Below are 6,042 nucleotides of genomic sequence, written 5' to 3'. Positions count from 1 at the left end.
CTGGAGAAGGGATAGGCTACCCACTCTAGTATTCTCGGGGTCTTCCCTGGTGACTCAGATGGTAAAGGATCCTCCTGCAATGCAGGAGACCTGGGTTGGATCCCTGGGTTGGGAAGATCCCCTGGAAAAAGGCATGGCAACCCACTCCAGTATTCTTGCCTGGAGCATTCTATGGACAGAGGAGCCTGGTGGGCTACAGTCCAGGGGTCTCAAAGAGTCAGATGGACAGAAGAGCCTGGCGGACTACAGTCCAGGGGCCTCAAAGAGTCGGACATGATTGAGCGACTAAGCATGCAGTACAATGATAACACTTGGCAAAAATCTGAGTCAAAGAAAGCAAATACTAGGTGACCCAAACTGTCTACAATTCGAACTTTCAACTAATAACCATTACTTGATATTTAATTGCTATTCTAAATGTTTTCTTTTGAATTTAATCTAAATTAGATATTATGAAATTTCATAGAAAATAAGCAAAAATATTAATGCCATATTTACATGTTAAAATACTTAGAAATACTGAAGATAATAGCCAAGCTCCACACCAACTGACAATTAGGGATTTTTTAATAAAGAAATATCCAAGTTCCAGTGATGACTTCTCTTCATAGAACAGTTAAGCTGATACTGAGCTCATGCTTCCTCCTATCTCATCATCAAATGGGAACTTACCCAGTGACCCCAACATGATTGCGATAAAAATCAATTTTCCAATCCATATACAAGACAAAAAAGCATGTTCTTATATTTTTGATATGTTTTTTCCAATTTTTCTTCATAAAACATTGACTGGAATGACAGTAAACCACTGCACATAGCCCCGTATTTTTCTATCCCCATTAGAGTAATACGGAACATATTACACTTTTAAAAAATTCAAATAAGATCAGTTTAAAAGTAGTTTTGGAGGCTAATTGTTATACAAAACTTAAATATCCACAGACTTTCTAAAATTGATAGAATGTAAGAATCTGAACCTCTAGAGAGTTTTAGAATATTTCAAACATTTTAACAAGTATTAAAAAAAAAACTGAACAGTTTTCTTGTAGATAACCAAAATATAAACAATGATTTCCCTGGTTTACTTTTTATAATACACTTCAATAAAGTGAATGTGGATAATTCAGTACAATTATCTGAAGTGAATATTTAGAACCTAAGATAGAAGATAAGGTAAAATATAAAAGTTTTCAGTTTACAAAATTCTCATTTTCAGAAGTTCATTTACAAGTCACTTATTTTGAGTGCTTGGTGTATGACTCCATGGAGGGGAGGAAATATACATAATGGTTGTTTTTCACTTTTTTTTTCAGGTTAGCCTTTAAAAAATGTTTAACCATCAATTATTATTGAAATATTTTAATAAAATGTTTTAAAGGCATTTTTATGTTAAATAGGTTCTTTTTATTTTTTAATTAATTATTTTTATTGGGGAATAGCTCCTTTACAATGTTGTATTCGTTTCTGCTGTATAGCGGTGTGAATCAGCTATACATACACATAATCCCCATTCTTGTACAAAGAGAAAATACTGTAATACAAAAGAGTGTAACATTTTAAATAGTTTGAGAATACTGGTCTCCTAAGAAAATAGGTTAGTGTCGTCATCAGGGACATGGAGTCTAAAGGTCAGGGTTCAGATCCACTGTTTGTCAGCTGTGTCACCCAAGGCAATTTACTCAATGTCTCTGTGTTTCATTTGTTCATCTATAAAATAAAAATAATAATAGGACATCCTTCATAGTTTCCTGAAAGAATTTTAATGTCTTATATTAAATGGAAAGCACTTGAAACCTTTTCCTCATTCACAGTAGACTCAAAAGAGTCATAATATTATTATTCTGCCCATATTTTTGTGTAATGAAATGCACAAATTAATAAAAGATAGATGCTGCTAGAATGAAAATATGGTGAGAGCTAACACTTATCTTTCAACCCAGTTCTATGGAAGGCAAGAGATACCCAAATGAAAATACATGTACCACTGTGCTGCTTAGAAATTTTGTGCAATCTTATGAAACTCTGAAATAGAAAGCAAAGCAAGAAAAAAGCATATTTTTAAAAACATTCCAATTTTAGACGGATAAGCTTTATTCCAAAGAAAGCAGGCTTTTAAATATACATTAAATTATCTCACCATGTCTTCAGGGTCAAATTGTTCTTCTGATTATGTATTAGAATATGCTTTATCTTAAATATCTCAGCTTTAAGAACAAAAAGAAGCCCCAGTAACATTATAAAAAGACCATATCCAAAGACAAGTTAAAAATCAGGGAGATAAGCCTGTTTATAGAAGCTCTACCAAACTTACAGGCTTTTAACACTTTAAAATAATGTTCTTCTGGTTGGTAGTGGTTTAGTCACTAAGTCATGTCCAACTCTTGGGACCCCATGGACTGTAGCCCGGAGCCTCTGTCCATGGGATTCCCCAAGAAAGAATACTGGAGTGCGTTGCCATTTCCTTCTCTACGGCATCTTCCCCACCCAGGGATCGAACTCATGTCTCCTTCATTGCAGGCTGATTCTTTAACACTGAGCCACCAGGGAAGCTCACTAAAATTAAAGGCTTTTAACACTTAAAAAAAAAAAAAAAGTCTTTCTATGTCTGTCAAAATAAAGGAAAAGAAAAGAATGACCTCTAACATTAGGGAGACTTTCATCTTTTAAGATTTGATCTATTTAAAATATGTTCATTCTTCAATTTAAAATGGAAACAGAAAAAGAGATCAAGGCAGTTTCTGACACCAGAGACCTCTGATGTTAGTTGTTGTAGTTAAGTTGCTAACATTGTTCAGTTACTCAGTCAGGTCTGAGTCTGCGATGCCAAGGACCCAGACTTCCCTGTCCTTCACTATATCCCTGAGTTTGCTCAAACTCATGTCCATTGAGTCTGTGGTGCCATCCAACCATATCCCCTGTTGTCCCCTTCTCCTCCGGCCTTCAATCTTTCCCAGCATCAGGGTCTTTTCTAATGAGTCAGCTCTTAACATAAGGTGGCCAAAGTATTGGAGCTTCAGCTTCAGCATCAGTCCTTCCAATGAATATTCAGTACTGATTTCCTTTAGGATTGACTGGTTTGATCTCCTTGCAGTACGAGGGACTCTTTAAGAGTCTTCTCCAACACCACAGTTCAGAAGCATCGGTTCTTCAGCGCTAAGTTGTAATTAGTGGCAAATGTAGGGGTACTCTGGAGAAGGCAGTGGCACCCCACTCCAGTACTCTTGCCTGGAAAATCCCATGGACGGAGGAGCCTGGTAGGCTGCAGTCCATGGGTCGCTAGGAGTCGGACACGACTGAGCGACTTCACTTTCACTCTTCACTTTCATGCACTGGAGAAGGACATGGCAACCCACTCCAGTGTTCTGGCCTGGAGAATCCCAGGGATGGAGGACGCTGGTGGGCTGCCGTCTATGGTGTCGCACAGAGTCGGACACGACTGACGTGACTTAGCAGCAGCAGCAGCAGAGGTACTCTGAGAGAGTCCCTGCTTTTCCTTTCTCCAGTCTCTTTTTAGGGAAGAGAAAACACTAACTTAAGCTCCTTTATTATTAATATGGGGCTTCCCGGGTGGTGCTAGTGGTCAAGAACAGGCCTGCCAATGCAGGAGACTTAAGAGAGGCAGGTACCATCACTGAGTCAGGAAGATCCCCTGAAGGAGGGCATAGCAACCCACTCCAGTGTTCTTGCCTGGAGACTCCCATGGACAGAGAAGCCTGGAGGGCTACGGCTCACAGGATCACAAAGAGCCGAAAAAGACTAAAGCGACTTAGCCGCAGCAGGATTAATATAGTGACTACCTGCTGTCTTTTATATGGCCAGATGGTGGCGCTGTGGTACCATTTGTCGAGATTTTACCTTCGTTGATTCAGTCTTGTATATGCAATAGTATTTTGTGGAAAACCCTCAAGCCCTCTTTTAAAAACATTATTTTAAATGTACTATATTCTTCTCTTTAGCGATAGGAAAGGTTGACATTTAAATTCATTGGTTATTTTATTTTTTACTCTCTTTACAAGGAAGTTTCTAACACCTATATGTAGAGCTGACATAGTATACTTTCCAAAAGATTGACACTAGGTGGTCTTAGGGTATATTGTTTTTCCTCTTAGTTAATGAAAATAAAAATGAAAAGAAATGAGTATATTTTGTTCACATTATTTTCAGATATCCATACTTTGTATTTAAAGCCTTACAACACCTCCTAACAATATACTGCCCAAATCTTCAGAAAAAGACAGGCTTTGCTCAGCAAAAGTGAACAATTTTAGTTCAATACTCTTTCTAACCTCTCAGTGTTTGGTGAGAAAACTTGTTCCTGCTGATGGTGATGTTATGTGCTGGACACATCCTTGCCTCTAACTGTTCCTAACAGCTGACCCCGTGGATCGCATTAAACCATCCTCCTGTAAGTTTGGGTTTCATCTGACATCCCAAGGATGAAAAGGGAAAACTGAGTTGGCTGGTGCAAAATTGTGAGCTCAGCTTTCACTTTCTTCCCCATCGACACTGCTCTCAATATTCTTCTGCTTTTACCTTTGCCCCACCCCAGGACAAAAATCATGCTTGGCAACCCTACCTTACCCCTTCCACACACACACCCCTCTGGATGCTGAATAAAGGGACCATCAGAACAGCAGAAATCAATGCAGCCATTTCTGCAGGTCCAAGTATATTGCAGGCGAAAAACAAAGCCCAAGAAGGAAGGCACAGCAGAAAAAAGCAATACACTCTTTTAGAGTTCATGTAACAAGGGCATGTAATCTTAGTGAATGGGCAAGGGGAGGAGAGGATTCACAGAGTTCCCTACCAGCGCCCCACTGGAGAAGCCACTTCTCCATCTACTCTGCCACACATCCTCTTCCAGGGAAGCCCTTCAAAGCACTGGACTTCTGGCTTCATAGATTTTTCCCCACCTCTTCTAGGTAAATTGTGAAGGAAGGTATATGTAATTTAGCTATAGTCTTCTATAATTACTGTTTTAACCTTTTGTCCCTATGGAAATTATATTATTTTCCAAATAAAACCTTATGCTGATTTCCAATATACCAAAAAAAAAAAAAAATCGAAGCAGTATTTTAAACATATTTTGCAACTTAAAATTTGTGAAATTTACTTATTAAAAGGCAATAAATGAGGAAACTCGTTAACTGTTCTAGACCAAAGTCTAAGCATTCAGCTTATTTTGATGAAAAGATGGACCACGTGCAAAAGTAATGTAAGAAAGTGTCTACACCACAGAATGTGAAGGAAGCTATTCCTAACCTGTTTTAATCATGCCTTATTTCCCTATGAGACCAGAAAAACTACAGTTGGAGTAACTGGATTCTATTTTAATAATAAAATAAAGACATTCGTCTGTAACACACTTTAAAAGCCATTGTTCTAAAACAATGCCCTGACATTTTTTTCGCCTGAATTCCATTTTGTTAAGCAACTTCCAATTTCTCCTATGTGTCAAGTTGGTCATAAATGAGACAGAATATTTTCCAACTTGGTTCTATGGAAATTTCAACCACTATTGATGGTTGTCTATAATTTAACATGCCTTTTCTATTTCTACTATCCTAGTTCTAATCATCTTCTGAAATCATCACATTGAGGTGCCCTTAAAAACAAATGATTTGAGAGACCATCTTTCCAAATTCCATAATGCTACTGAATACTTTTGTGAACAGGACATATAATTCACAAAATAATTTTCTGATGAACAATGAGATGGGGCTGAGCCTCCAAGCTTCAGAAACTCGAAGGATGCAGGGAAAACGCAGGCAAATATGATGAACCCACCTCTGCTCAGCACACTTTCCTCACCCAGTATTCTCATCTTGGCTCTCCCCACAGAGCCTTTCAAATCAAAAGGGGGAAAGGAGTTGGGAAAAGGGGAAATACCAAGAATCCTGCCTTTTGTCAGGGACCAGTTCTGGGTTGTCATTCTACACTAATGTGGAATTCTCTTTCAAAGATAAAGGCTTTCTGATTTTTCCCATCTACAGAAAAATAATAATTTACCTGATTGCAGATTTTCTTTAGAGAATGAGATGA

This window comes from Budorcas taxicolor, chromosome 6 (genome assembly GCF_023091745.1).
Source record: "Budorcas taxicolor isolate Tak-1 chromosome 6, Takin1.1, whole genome shotgun sequence".
Classification (NCBI taxonomy): domain Eukaryota; kingdom Metazoa; phylum Chordata; class Mammalia; order Artiodactyla; family Bovidae; genus Budorcas; species Budorcas taxicolor.
Note: the sequence above shows the minus strand (reverse complement) of the source record.